The sequence below is a fragment of the Muntiacus reevesi genome, chromosome 9 (genome assembly GCF_963930625.1).
Source record: "Muntiacus reevesi chromosome 9, mMunRee1.1, whole genome shotgun sequence".
NCBI lineage: Eukaryota > Metazoa > Chordata > Mammalia > Artiodactyla > Cervidae > Muntiacus > Muntiacus reevesi.
In genome coordinates this window covers 43,318,187-43,332,806 of record NC_089257.1, presented here as the reverse complement: position 1 = coordinate 43,332,806, position 14,620 = coordinate 43,318,187, and the positions used below count along the sequence as shown (strand labels likewise).

Below are 14,620 nucleotides of genomic sequence, written 5' to 3'. Positions count from 1 at the left end.
TCTTTCTCAGGTGCTCTGGTGATTGCGTCCTTGACCTGTTCCTTAGCCGGCAGGCCCGGCAGAAATCCTATGTACCCCATTTCCTAACTCTACAAAAATAGCCATAATCTCATGTTGTTTAAAGAAAAGGAAACAATGAACAAATAGCAGCAAGGAAATAGCAATAATGAAAACCCTCTCAACCAAGGAGCAAGTAAACTGAAGCGGTACATCTACTTCTAAACCTAAGTGCCTCTACTCTTTCCTATTTTAGAACATTATAATCTTTTAAGCAAGCAGCCAAACTATACCTGTGGCCTTTTGTTTTTTGACTTGATGTTTATGGTCGTGTCCTGAGCCAGAGCAATCATGAACATCTCCAAAAAGTCTTAGACTTTTCCAGGGAGGCCTTATTACTATATATTATATTTCCAAAAATGAATAGAAAGCCCAAAAACAGTAAGACAGAAGGAGGAAAGGGACATACCGGGCCCCCAGGACAAACTCGAGGGGAAGAGCTGCCTTGCAGATTCCTTTTTTGTCCTGTGACCTTGTCCCCGGGACAACCCTCAAGGGGAAGAGCTGCCTTGCAGATTCCTTTCTCAACCCGGCGGCTCAAATTGGGCCCCCGGGGCAGCACCGTGTGAGGAAGAGCTGCCTTGCAGGTTCCTCTCTCTCGTCCCCGTGACCTTGTCATGGTTTGGGGGCACCCCAGACGCTCCCAACAATTAACTTGGTATTATTCATCTCAGTTGCAAATTTTCTTCCATTCAGTAGATCTTCATTTTGTCAAATGTTTCTTTCGCTGTGTAAATGCCTTTAATTCAGTCCTATTTGTTTACTTCTGTTTTTATTCCTTTGCCTTTGGATATAAATACAAAAATATATTGCTGTGATTTATGTGAAACAGTGATCCAATTAATTATGTTATCTTCTTTGAGCCTTACGGTTACAGGACTTGCATTTAGGCCTTTAATCTATCCTGAGTTTGCCTTTGTATCTGGTGGGAGGAAATATCTGGTTCTCATCCTCATGTGCGCAGTTATACAGTTTTCCCAGCACCAGTGACTGAGGAGCTTCCAGGACACTTTCTTCAGTCTTTAACCAAGAAAAGAACATGTGACTGGGAAAAACTTGTAAGTGCCATATTCTTTTCAGGAGAGGGCTTCACTTCTGGGGCCAGTGAACGTCACTCATTCATGTCTGACTCTTTGCAACCTCATGGACTGTAGCCTGCCAGGCTTCTCTGTCCAGGGAATTCTCCAAGCCAGAATACTAGAGTGGGTAGCCATCCCCTTCCTCAAACCAAGGTCTCCTGCATTGCAGGTGGATTCTTTACCAGCTGAGCTACCAGGGAATTGCAGGAGTCCCTATTAAAAGTTAATGCCCCTCTGTGTGCAGATCTTTTCTGTTGGATACAAAAATCCAGCTCCTCAGTTTCTCATAACTAGGTACTTCCTCCTGAACTGTAGAACTGGGCATTCTAGTAAATGAAACAGCATCAGTGGCCCTGGAGAGTCATTTGTCAATAATTCAAGAGTACAGAGTTTTCCTAGTGAGTCAGAATCCCAGTCATTGTAGCAATGGGAAGACAGGAAAGCAGAGATCAAAAGAAGTATTTAAAAGACCAATTGTCCCTTGTTTCCAAGGGTGAGTGCTAAGACATGGATGTGTGCATACACACACAGACACAAAAACTAGAAAAATTCCTCCTTGGAAACCCCTGTCAAATCAAAGTTCATCCAAAGGTAGGAAGTTGAGAATTCTTAGGGACAAGTACGGATAAGAGAAAATACACTGGATCCACTTTTGAAAAAAATTAACTTTGACTCCATATGGATTAAAAATTCCAAAAGACATGAGGATCCCATCAAGCCCTGAATGAACATCCACTGTAGAAGTAATTCTTCTCTTATCTCACTGAAGGAAGATATCATACTTTTCCTTCATTCCTGAGAACTTTTGACTCATTAAAAAAGTAAGGCTGACCAGTACATACAAATACCTGCCTAAATCATTTTTAAGAAATCTCACAATTATACTTCTGAGTCTTAATGTATCACTGTGAATGGTAAATTTGGGGCAAACAGAGCCTAAATTGAAATTTGAATTCAAAGAAATAGAATTATTGTACAATTTTTTGAAAAAATAAAATAAGGCACTATCCAGAAACATTTATTTTACAGTTAGGTAAAATTTAAACAAAATTGTAATTCTTTCATCAATGTATTCTGTTTCTAAAACATAGAAAGGGTTATAATGTTGAATATAAGCTAATGTTTATTCTGAAAATGACTTCTTTTACTCACAGTGAGAGGGAAGCAGAAAATGAATAAACATATAGAGCACCACTTATGAGCTAGAAGTTACAGAAGTTATTACAAACATTGCATTGTTTAATAGATGCAATGCTAATTAGGTAAATTCTGTATATATATATTTTTACAAATAAGATCCTGAATCTCATAGAATCTAGTTTACTTAATAGGGCTTCTCTAGCAGCAGCAGCAGTGGCCCAGTTGGTAAAGAATCTGTTTACTTAATAAGAGCAAGTATATACCAATACTGAAATTTTAATGAAACTGTAATCCCGTAAACACAAAGAGACACACACACATAGGCACACAAGCTTTTCTATGACAGGCAGAGCTGGAATTGTCTTGACAGCAGCACAAAGGTGATCTAGGATCTGCAAAATGATGCATCAGAAAAAAGAATCCTTGTGTCCCTGAAAGCACAAACCTGTTTAATGAGACACTGACACAGGTTATATTTTTTTGGTATTCAATAGGTCAAATATTTATTATTGAGACATTTAGATGCTTCTCAGTTAGTATCATTTTGTTGTTGTTCAGTCGCTCAGTCATGTCTAATTCTATGATTCTACAGACTCCAGCATACCAGGCTTCCCTGTCCTTTACCATCTTCCAGAGTTTGTTCAAACTCATGTCCATTGAGTCAGTGATGACATCTAGTCATCTCATCCTCTGTCATCCCCTTCTCCTCCCACCCTCAATCTTTTCCAGAATCAGGGTCTTTCCAAGGAGAAAATATCATTTATCATCTGACAATAATATTATGTATGGCACAGTTTATATCATGATTACATTAACAAAATAAACAGAAAAGTTAAGGGTGTTATTCTAGGTCACACTGCTAATATGTAAAAACAGTTCTTGAAATAAGATACTCTGGGTATGAAACTTCCACTCAGGCTTTCAGAACCTGACTCCCAGGTGTTTGAGACATATTAGTGTGTGTCAAGAGTCCCCATGCCTTCAAAGGCTGCTCCGCAAAAGGGTGGGCATCAGAATACCCTGAGATTTCATGATCCCCGGGAATAATTACAAACCCCAGGAAAAGACGACATTATGAATACTAAATGAAGAGTGGTCTGAATTGCATGTGCTGGTAAAGCTCTTAATGCTGCCATGTAGGTGTGCAAATACAAACACAAAGATGCTGTCTTTCCATTCTAGCTTCTTGGGTATGTGACCAAATGGATCAATGATTTGCAGCAAGGCCAAAGTAGTCCTTAAAATCCAAGTCTGTTTCTGGAAATGTATACAAAAAATACCGGCTCTCTTTTATACTCAGGAGAAAATTGAAATGTAAGGGAATTGTCTCCAATTCTAGGTCTTTGGCAGGTAAAGATTCAACTTTCCCCTAAGTCAAGCATCTACTAAATATGGGAACCTGAGTTGCATGAGAGTAAGAGTGAAAGTCTCTCAGTCGTGTCTGACTCTTTGCAACCCCATGGACTACACAGCCCATGGAATTCTCCAGGCCGGAATACTGGAGAGGGTAGTCTTTCCCTTCTCCAGGGGATCTTCCCTACCCAAGAATTGAACCCAGGACTCTCGCATTGCAGGCAGATTCTTTACCAGCTGAGCCACAAGGGAAACCCAAGAATACTGGAGGGGGTACCCTATCCCTTCTCCAGCGAATCTTCCCGACCCAGAAATTGAACCGGGTTCTTCTGCACTGCAGGAGGATTCTTTACCCATGGAGCTATGAGGGAAGGGGGCTGCAGGGCACAAAGCAACCTTAGTGACAACACCAGAAAGAACACAGTAACACAGAAGAGATGGAAATTTTGTCTTCATTTTTCTCAGGTCTCAAATGCAGGGGCTTCTTCCTCAGTTTTACCTGCAGCATCTCATTTTTTGGTGCCTGCAAATGATGTTCCACTTCTGAGATGAGATCTCTCACCAAATGGCTCTGCTGGACCAGCTCATTCTCAGAGTCAGCCAGGTTACACAGACCAACCTCCTCCTCAGTCTTCAGGTTTTGCCATTCCTTCAGCTCCTCACTGTTCAGGATCTCTCTCAGGTTTTAAAAATCTGCCTGGATATTTTCTCTCTCATGTTGTATTTCATTCTTCAGGAATGAGAGAGAGAGGAGGAGGAAAGCAATTCTTGAGGAAACTGACTATTCCTGTTTTTTCTCTCTGTCACTTTTCAAAGGCTTCCCTAGTAGCTCAGTCAGTAAAGAGTCAGCCTGCAATGCAGGAGACTCGGATTCTATTCCTGGGTCAGGAAGATCCCCTGGGAAAGGAAATGCCAACACACTCCAGTATTCTTGCCTGAAGAATTCCATGGACAGATGGACCTGGCAGGCTACGCAGTTCTTAGTGTCTCAAGAGTCAGACACAACTTAGTAACTAAACCACTACCATCATCACATTTCAAATGAATGGCCTCAAGTCTGAATTACTGAGGCCAACCCTCAGCCAAAATGGGATCCTCATGAACATAGCTCAGCCATCACACATCTGTCCAGGATACTCACACCTCCCTGCATTACTCCTAATCCCCTCCCTCCTTCTTCTGCCAAAAAGCTGAACACTGAGTACAGAACCATGAGCCTTTGCCAGATGTCTCCCAAGAAGAGTTAAATGCTTTAACTTCCATGGCAGGAATGGAATGTGAAATTCAACAGTTATCCTCACCAGAAAGTCCCTTTGTATGAATACCTCCTTTCCAATATCTGTATTCATTTGTGATATATTCCCTATCCAGCACCCACTCCTATTAGGGAAATGGTGAAGAAGAGGACTAGTCAAATGACTAACTGTCAGGGAACAAAGAAGAAGGCAGCTCCTTGTGATCAACTCAAGGTCCTGCTCAGATATCTGTCTAACTCCTTCAGGAAGTGACTCCTTCTACCTTCCAGGTATTAATCTCTCCTTTGACTTGAGCTTTCAGCTTCTCAGCTTCCTGCTGCTCCCTCCTCAGCCTCTTCAAAAATTCCTGGAGTTTCCACTGTGAATAAAGAATCACATCAGAGTCAAGTTATGGGTTTTCTCAACATCACCATAGAAAATAAATGGTGGAGAAATGAAGATGTTTTCCAAAGAGAATAGACTTTACAGAACTGAGAACAGTAATTAGAATCCATGACTTTAGGGGAAAAAAATGAGGTAGGCTGTGTGTTCTTTACAACTCAAGCAATAGAAGTCACCATACACTTGCCAAGAGAAGACTGGTTCTCTATGCTCTAGGAGAGACCAGATCCTGTAGCAAGGAAACAATTTCTATCTCTTTCACCTAGTGTCCTAGTTACCCTCCTGTTCAAAGGGGTAATGTTCTCTTGACCATCAGATCTCCAACTATTAGCACAAGGTACATGAATGTCTACTTCTGGCTAAGTGTCTATACGTAGGGTCGAAGTGTCTAAGTATCGATCACTCTCTGATGTGGACTCTTTGCAACCCCACAGACTATAGCCTGCCAGGCTTCTCTGTCCATGGAATTCTCCAGGCAAGAATACTCTAGAGGATCTCCCCAACACAGGGATGGAATCCAGTTTCCTGCATCCCAGGCAGATTCTTTACTATCTGAGCCGTGTATAGGGTTATTAGTATATAATTGGAGGAATGCATTGAAATGTCCCTCAGACATCAGAAAGTGAGCATATGAAGAAAAGAGATCACGAACCCCAGGTTCATTGTGAACAAGTAATCAAGTCCAGTGCAAAGTAGACATTTCCCCTCAAGTATCATTTCTGAATTGTCTTTCCTCCATTCTGGTCTCTTACCTGATTCTTCTGGGCAACCTTCTCCATGAGGAATGTGTGGTGGCCACAGTGTTCCTGAAACCACTTGCAAAGCCAGCAAATGGCCTTGTCATCCTCCTCACAGAAGAGCAGGAATTTCTCTTCATGGCACAGACAGATTTCTCTCTTGCTCTTCCAGATTTCTCTCCTTGACCTCCCAGAGTCAATCCACTATGTTGGCCAGGTGCCAATGAGGTCACAGGTTCCCAGGTCCATACTTGATTGTGAATACAGGGCACCTTCTCTCCCCATCTAGGCCAATCATGGACTCCTTGTTGTTTGCAGTGTTGCAGGCTTGACAGAAGCTTTGGCCACAGTCAAGGCTGAAGGGTTCTGTCAGAAGCTCAAGGCAAATGGGGCAGGTCAACTTCTCCTGTAGGTTCACTAATTTTCCTGAAGCCATGGCAACTTGTCCCCTCCTGTCCTGAATTCTGAGGATCCTCTCATTCACAGATCTTCACATTATTGGGAAAGATAAAAGGGACAGAGTAAGAAAGGTAGAAATACATGATAATAACTGCTTATAAATTTAATACAGGCCAAGAAATATGGAGGACATAAAGGAAAATATAGAGAAACAAGGGAAGGATCCTGGGGACCTGACCAAAATGACATTTCATAATAATTTTAAGCACTTTACTATCAGTTCTTGATTCATATCATATCAAATTCCATCCTTATCTGTGCAGTGATTCTTGGTATTTAAATTTTACCAAAGGAAAGTTCCCCTGATACTTTTTCTGCTAAGATACTTTGATGCACCATCCATCCTGCCTTTTCTTTCCAGTGCCCAGGAAACATGCTAAATATCAAAAGACTGAAACCACTTAAAGCCATTGGGCTTTTATATCCACTCCTCTCAGCACTGGATGCTGCCACTGATATCCATATGACTCTCTCTTATAGTCCAGTAAACTGTTTTCTGACATAGTCTCTCATCCTAAAGACCTGATCTATCTAAATTATTTACAGTGTAACCATGCCATCATTTGCTATGCACTGACAATGATTTCCCACATCATCACGACCTAATATATGACTATGTGTTTGTATGTATAAGAGCAAACCCTTCAACTGATGTGTAAATGGAGACAATGACTTACAAATATCATGTGTATTCAATACACAGAATGAGGTTGAACTTAATATGTTAGGGGTCCTCCTTCAGAGACCTGTCTCCTATCCCACTGAGTGAAAGAAAAGAAAAGAAACTTCATGGACCCAATTAATACTCAGAGCAATGAATGAACTCTGCTAGGTTTTGTCTATATAAATAGTGATTTCACCTGGGCCTAAAAAGATTCATTGAATTATAGAAGTCTGGTATCTAAAAGCATATAAACATAGATGAAATGATTATCAGTCTTGAGAAAAAAATCTCAAAATATTAGTCCAGGTCATTAAACTAATTATCATTGATGAATTATCTGCTGGTAGTAGGGCTAATATCTATATGAAGTAAGATGAATCTAAAAAGAAGACTTAGATCCAAGATGCCAGAGGAATAGGTGGATGTGAAGCACATCTCTCTCCATGGATACATCAGGAATACACCTCCAGACACAGAAGACCTTGCAGAACACCAGCTGAGAATGGACAGAAATACCTGACCACCAGAAAAGAATATATAAAACCATGCAAAACTCGATAGGACAAAGGAAGGAGGGCAAAAAAGAGGAGAGTAGGACTGGATTTACCTCTGGAGGGTGGAGAAACTGAAGCAGGGGTCAGATCCCCATATCAGGACAACTGTATGGGAAGAGGTGAAGCACTTGAGGCTGTTGGAGAGTGAAGCAGCTGATCTGTGGCAGTCTAAATGGAATGATAATCACACAGACAACCCTTGCTGCAGCCATATGTTCTCTGGACAAGGACACAAGTCCCCTAGAAAGTGCAGCAGCTGGGAGCTGGAGCATAGAGATTGGAAAGCAATCTCCCTGCTATTGACTGCAGGGAAACAGCCCAAGGGGACCTGTGGAAGGAGATGCAGTGGGAAATGTTTGTGAAGGAAAGCCAAGCAAACATGGAGTCAGGGTGATACTGCTGAGTCACACACAGGAGACAGAGCCACCTCCATAGCCTCTCTTTCCCCGCACGTCATCACTGGACAGGACAGGGGGACCCTGTCCAGAGACAGAGACAGAGACAGAAAGATCCCAGAGAGAGTGGCCCTTTAAGTGCCTGACGCACCAAGCAACAGTGACGGACCCCAGTCAGGGTGGCCGCTTAAGTGCTTGATGTGCTGAGAAACAGAAAAGGCCTCCAAAGTGAGGGAGGGTCGTGTAAATGCCCGAGGTGCCAAGAAACAGAGAAGGACCCCAACTGGAGCCGGGGGGTGGGGGGAGTCCTGCAAATGCCTGAGTGGGTCAAGCAACAGAGAAGGCCTAGCCAAAGAGGCCCTCTAATTGCCAGCTGCCAGAGGCTTCCCTGGTGGCTCAGACGGTAAAGTGTCTGCCTGCAATGTGGGAGATCTGGATTCGATCCCTGGGTGGGGAAGATCCCCTGGAGAAAGAAATGCCAACCCACTCCAGTACTCTTGCCTGGAAAATCCCATGGATGGAGGAACCTGGTAGGCTATAGTCCCTGGGGTCACAAAGAGCAGGACACGAATGAGCGACTTCTCTTAGAGGCTAGGAAAAGACTCTAATAGGGCTGTAGCTCTTGCGGCTGAGGCAGTTGGTGTCCCTGTGCCCTTGACGCCACCAGAGTTCCCACGATCCAAACAGCTGTGTCACCTCCATGCTCAATCCTCACTGGGGCAGAGCTGCCAGAAGCAAGTTGTGGGCCACCCTGGTGGCTCAGACAGTAAAGAATCTGCCTATATTGTAGGAAACCTGGGTTTGATCCCTGGTTCAGGAAGATCCCTTGGAGAAGGGAATGGCAACCCACTCCAGTATTCTTGCCTGGAGAACTCCGTGGAGAGAGGAACCTGGCCAAACCCTAATAGCACCATATCTTCTGTGACAGTTGCCACTGGCACCTCTATGTATCCAGCATTGCCATGGGCCCAAGCTCCTGTGCCACCCCCTCAAATAACCCCCACTTGGACAGAGCAGCCAGAGGCTAGGAAAAACCCTAAGGGCCCCATATTCCCTGTTGTCCTAGCCGCTGGTTCCCTTTAGTACCTGCTACTGCCAGGGCCCCTGAGATCCAAGCAGCTGCACCGCCTCCATACCAGGTCCTCCCTGGGGCAAACCCAAGACCTCCAGAGCAGCCTCAGGAGCAAACCTCTATAGACCACTCACATGCAGAGGTGGAGATAAAACCACAGTTGAAATCCAGGGGTAATGTGGCTAAGGAAGAGAACCCAGAACCTTCCCACCAGTGGTACACGCTGCAGATTAAATTCACGTGATCAACTAGGCAGACTTTGTGCCTGTGGAATATATATAAGGACAAGAGGGCCTGCAAAAGAAAACACGCTAGCATGGGCAGATGCAGGCATCAGAGGCAAGAAAATGCAGGAGTAGGGTCAGATTAGAATCTGAGCTGTCCCACAACAGGTCTAGAGACTAGCCCAGTATTGGAGGGCATCCTAGGGAGGTGAGGTGGACTATGACTCACAGCGAGGGAAAAGACACTAACAGGTGAGATCCAAGAAAAGCATTTACTATTCTTATATTTTAACTTGTTCTGTCATTGTTTCTGGACCTTTTTTTCTCTTTTCTTTTTGTTCCCTCTGTTGCTGTAGTTGTTGATTTTATTAATGGTATTAAATCTGTTTACACTTTTGAGAATTTTTTATTGTTGTTAATCAGACTTCTTATTTCCTTTAAGTATGACTGCCTCTACATTGGCCTTTTGCAGTTGTGAAGGTTTTTTCCCCCATTTTTTTAAATTAAAAAAAATGGTTATTATTATTTTTCTACATCTATTTTTTCGTTTGCTTTTCTTATTCTTTTCCTGTTGTAGTTATTCTTTAGTATATACAAATCTCCTTTACCTACTTCTATTTAACTTTTCTTTTCTTTCTTTCTTTTCTTCCTTTTCTCTCTTTTTCTGTTATTAGTCTGTTTTGTTTTCATTGCTTTATTTCCCAGCTGGCATATTGCTTTAGTTTTGTTTCTCAGTTTATGTTTTAGTTTTGTTTTTAACTGGTTGATATCATTTTTGCTTTCCTTTGCTCACCAGATCAATCTCTTCTACTTTCTTCTTCTTCTTTTTTTTTTTTTTTGACTGTTTTGGTTTTGGTTATGTGTGTATATAAATGTACACATATAAAGTTCAAACAGGAAATTTATAAACAGAATTTTCTTCTTTTGTGATTGCAGAACTGTTTCTGCTAAGTACAGTAAAACCACAAATTATGGATATTGTATGGAGAGTCTTTTTTCCTAAATAGAACTGTAAAGTGAAATTGTGCTTTGTTTATTTCCCAGGCATTCATCTACTATTATTTAATATAAATTCCTTACAATACTAGTAAAATAAAACCTGAAACAGTAAACTAACAAATCAATTCTAAGACCCTATAGTAACTGGCCTGACAGAGGTGAACTGTATGAGCTCAGAAGACAAGGGTCTAAAACCAATTATGGTTGAGAGGGAACAAGGAATATGTAGCAGAGATGATAATCTCCAAAGTCAACTTTGATGAAGAAAGATTTGATCAGAAAGGGGGAACACCTGGTGAGGAAAGAGATTTGACTTGTGTCTGTACTTGAGTCACTGGGTCGGGAAGATCCCTTGAGAAGGGAAAGGCAACACATTCCAGTATTCTTGCCTGAAGAATTCCATGGACAGAGGAGCCTGGTAGGCTACAGTCCCTAGAATCACAAAGAACTGGACTTGACTAAGTGACTGACACTTTTCAATTTCACATTCTGTGCCCGAGTACAGTGGGTACAGCTGAACATTCTATAAGGAGGAAGGGAAATAAATGCGGAGGCTGCTCTAACTTATTTCCCTTTCAGGTCTAATGATGTGGATATAATAATACTTCTCTGACATCTTTTTATATCACAAACACAAATCAAGTAAGAAGATTTTAAAAGTGAAAGTTAGATGTCACTGTTACTAGAAGTTAGATGCTTCCAGATGTCACTTTTAGAAATTCTTCCCAGGTGCTCGTCTTGCTCCTGATCTCTCAGCTGAGCTGGTTCTGAGTGGCAAATCCAGCTCATAGAGAAGCTTGAGCAGGATAGGGATGTAAGGAAGTGCAGTAGTTACGTGTCTGGACCAGTGAATACCACAGAGGAGAGCCTACCAGCTGTCACATCATCAGGCTCCTGAGCATAGACAGGCCTATGGAATGAGAATTTATTGATACTGTCATGCAGAAATACTACAGTGATACCCTGATAGAAATTAAAATAACAGGACTCAAAGACCCCTTGGCCTTTGTTCTTGTTGATAGAAGGGATTTTCTACATCTTGAAAAATCAGGGATCCTGACTGACCTCAGCAAGTTGCAACTGAAACTTAACAGAATGTGAAGGAGTTGTGGGTAAATTTTAGTCTTGAGAAATAAATAGTCCCTCCAAGGAACAAACCAAGCCTTTCTCTTCTTCCAATCCCCCTTCTTCTAAGACTTCCCCTCCCCCAGACTGATCTTCAGTCAGCACTCTCAGCAGGAAGCCTGCAGGCTGGGCCATTTCCCCCTTTAGAACAGCTTGCAAACAACTAATTAAACTCACTCAAGCAGATTTCATTTTTTTCTTCTGTGTCTCTCAGACTCTGCCCTCTACAAACCACTCAGCTAGCCTCACATCCTAACAGAGAAGTTGTGATTCCTTGAGGAAGGGTGAAGACAGGCCCTGGGCAGATATGTTTAGGATTCACTCACCTCACCAGGGGCCTGACCCCCACTATGATGATCCGAAGTAGAAGATGAGGCGAAATGAAAGTTAAATTCTAGGGGGTGGAGTTTGGACAGGAAATGAGGAGAGAAATTATAGACCAATAAGCGGTGTCCACATAGAGCCTTTGGAAAGTGACAAGGCTTTTGTGCCTGAGCCTGGTGGGTCAGTGAGTGCATTTTATTCCTATCTCAGCTCTTCTCCTGGAAGCTGTTCTTATGTTTCTTCAAACTAACCCATCCTTTGGAAAACTAGGCTTCCTGAGCAATGTAATTTTACAGACCCACCTTGTGTCATTTCCTTACAAATGTGCTATCAAGAGGAGAGAGTAAAGTATCCTCTTTTCCCCAGTGAGGACCCACACTGAGGGCTCCCTGAGGCAGCAACACTGGCATGCTCTCCCCTGGCCTGTGTCCACCAGCTGAAGTAAGTGAATGTGGACAGACTGTCCTATTAGGTCATGTTAGAGGAAATGGCTCAACAAATCTGAAATCACTGAGGTGGTCAGTCAGAGGGGTGATCACAGAGTGGTTGTTCACTGATGCTGACTTTCAGAAGTTGGGTGCAATATGGCCAAAATGACACTTTTCTAAATAGGCTAAGAAGATGAAAGTGTATGAAGTATCATTTGTTGCACAATGTCTTCTAATACTATGTAACATATAATTCCTATAATTTTAACATGATAAAAATGAATTAGAAAAATTAGTGAGATGGTTAATTTTATGTGCCAACTTGACTGGTTACTGGGTGACCAGATTAGACATTCTTTCTGGTTGTGTCTGTGTGTGTGTTGTTTCCAGATGATATTAGAATTGGATGTGGACTTGGTAAAGTAGTTTGCTTTTCTTAGTGTGGGTGGACATCATCCAATTTGTTGAGGGCCTGCAAAGAACAAAGATCTTCCCTGTAGCTCAGATGGTAAAGAATCTGCCTACAAAGCAGGACACCTGGGTTCGATCCCTGGGTCAGGAAGATCTTCTGAAGGGAACGGCAACCCACTCCAGTATTCTTGTCTGCAGAATCCCATGGACAGAGGAGCCTGGCGGGCTATAGTTCATGAGGTCGCAAAGAGTTGGACATTACTGAGTGACTAATATTGCTACTGCTACTGCAAAGAACAAAAATCTTGTGTGAGATAATGTTTAATTCTCATTTTCTCACATGTAACTGTCCTGTTTTCTGAGCACCAATTACCAAATACTTTCTCTGAGAAGAGAGTATATGACTGGGAGCTACTTATCAATGTTATATTCTTTCAGCAGAAGGCTTTATTTCTGGGCCCAGGAGCCACTACTAGAAAGTGAATGCCCCTCAGGGTGCAGATTTTTTCTTTTTAAATACAAAAATTCAGGTCTTCATTTTCTTTTAACTAATTGCTTCATCCTGAATTGGAAGATTGGACTTCCAGTAAGTGAAAAGTTATCAATGACCCTGGAGAGTCATTTGTCAATAATTCAAGAGTACAGATTTTTCCTAGTGTATCAGAGCATCAGTCATTGTAGCAGTGGGATGAAAGGAAGGCAAAGGATGTATTTAAAAGACCAGTTTCCCCTTGTTTCCAAGGATGACAGTTAAGATGTGGATGTATGCATACACACCAGAGACAGAAACTGGAAAAAAAAAAATTCTCCTTAGAATCCCTTGTGAATTTAAAGATTGTCCAAAGTTAAAGAAGCTGGGGATTTGGGGGAACTAGCAGAGATGAGAGTGGGTACACTTGATCCACTTTGGCATTGGTTTTTAAACTTTAACTCCATTGGAGGCTGAATTGGGATTAAAAATTCTAAAAGACTTGGGGATCCCACCAAACCCTGAATGAACATCCCCTGCAGAAATAATTCCCCTCTTATCTCACTAAAGGAAGATAACATATTTTTTTCTTCATTCCTGACAACTTACGTCTCACTGCAAAACTAAAATTGACCAGGGCACACAAAACACCTACCTATACCATTGTTAAGAAATTCCACAATTATACTTCTGAGTCTTAATGTATCACAATGAATGATAGCTTTGTAAAGCTGGGGAAAGTGAAAGTGAAAGTTGCTCAGTTGTGTCCAACTCTGTGACCCCATGGATTATACAGTCCATGGAATCCTCTAGGCCAGAATACTTGGGTGGGTAACCTTTCCCTTATCCAGGGGATCTTCCCAACCCAAGGATGAAACCCAGGTCTCCTGCATTGCAGGCAGAATCTTTACCAGCTGAGCCACCAGGGAAGCAAAGCTGGGGAAACAGAGCCCAAATTGAAATCCAGTTTCAAGGAAAAAGGATTAGTGCAGAACTTTTTAAAAAAATAAAACAAAGCAGCTACACAGAAACATTTTACAGTTAGGCAAAATTTAAAGAAAATGTCATTCTTTAATTAATTTATTGTATTTCTTAAAACTGGAAGGGTAATAATGTTGAAAATAAAGCAATATGTATTTTGAAAATGATTTATTTCAGTCACAGTGAGAGGGAATCAGAATGAATACACGACACATTGTACTACCACTTCTGTCCTAGGAGTAACAGAACTTATTACAAAGATTTTATGATTTCATATTCACAATAGTAATTACGTAAATTCTGTATAATCTTTTTATAAGTGAGGAACTGGATTCCAGATAATATAGTTTACTTTATAAGAGCCTGAATGTAGCAACACCAAAATCATAATAAAATTTTAACTGTGATCACACACACATATGTACATGCTTTTCTATGACAGAAAAGCTAGAGTAGTCTTAACAGCAACAAAGAGGTACCTAGGATATGAAAATTTAGATATTAGTAGAAGG

General features: G+C 41.7%; 1 pseudogene; it reads right to left on the bottom strand.

Moving 5' to 3' along the window:
- Positions 1-4,782: 4,782 nt before the first annotated feature.
- Positions 4,783-11,887, bottom strand: LOC136174657 (tripartite motif-containing protein 5-like; annotated as a pseudogene).
- Between the last annotated feature and the right edge of the window lie 2,733 nt (positions 11,888-14,620).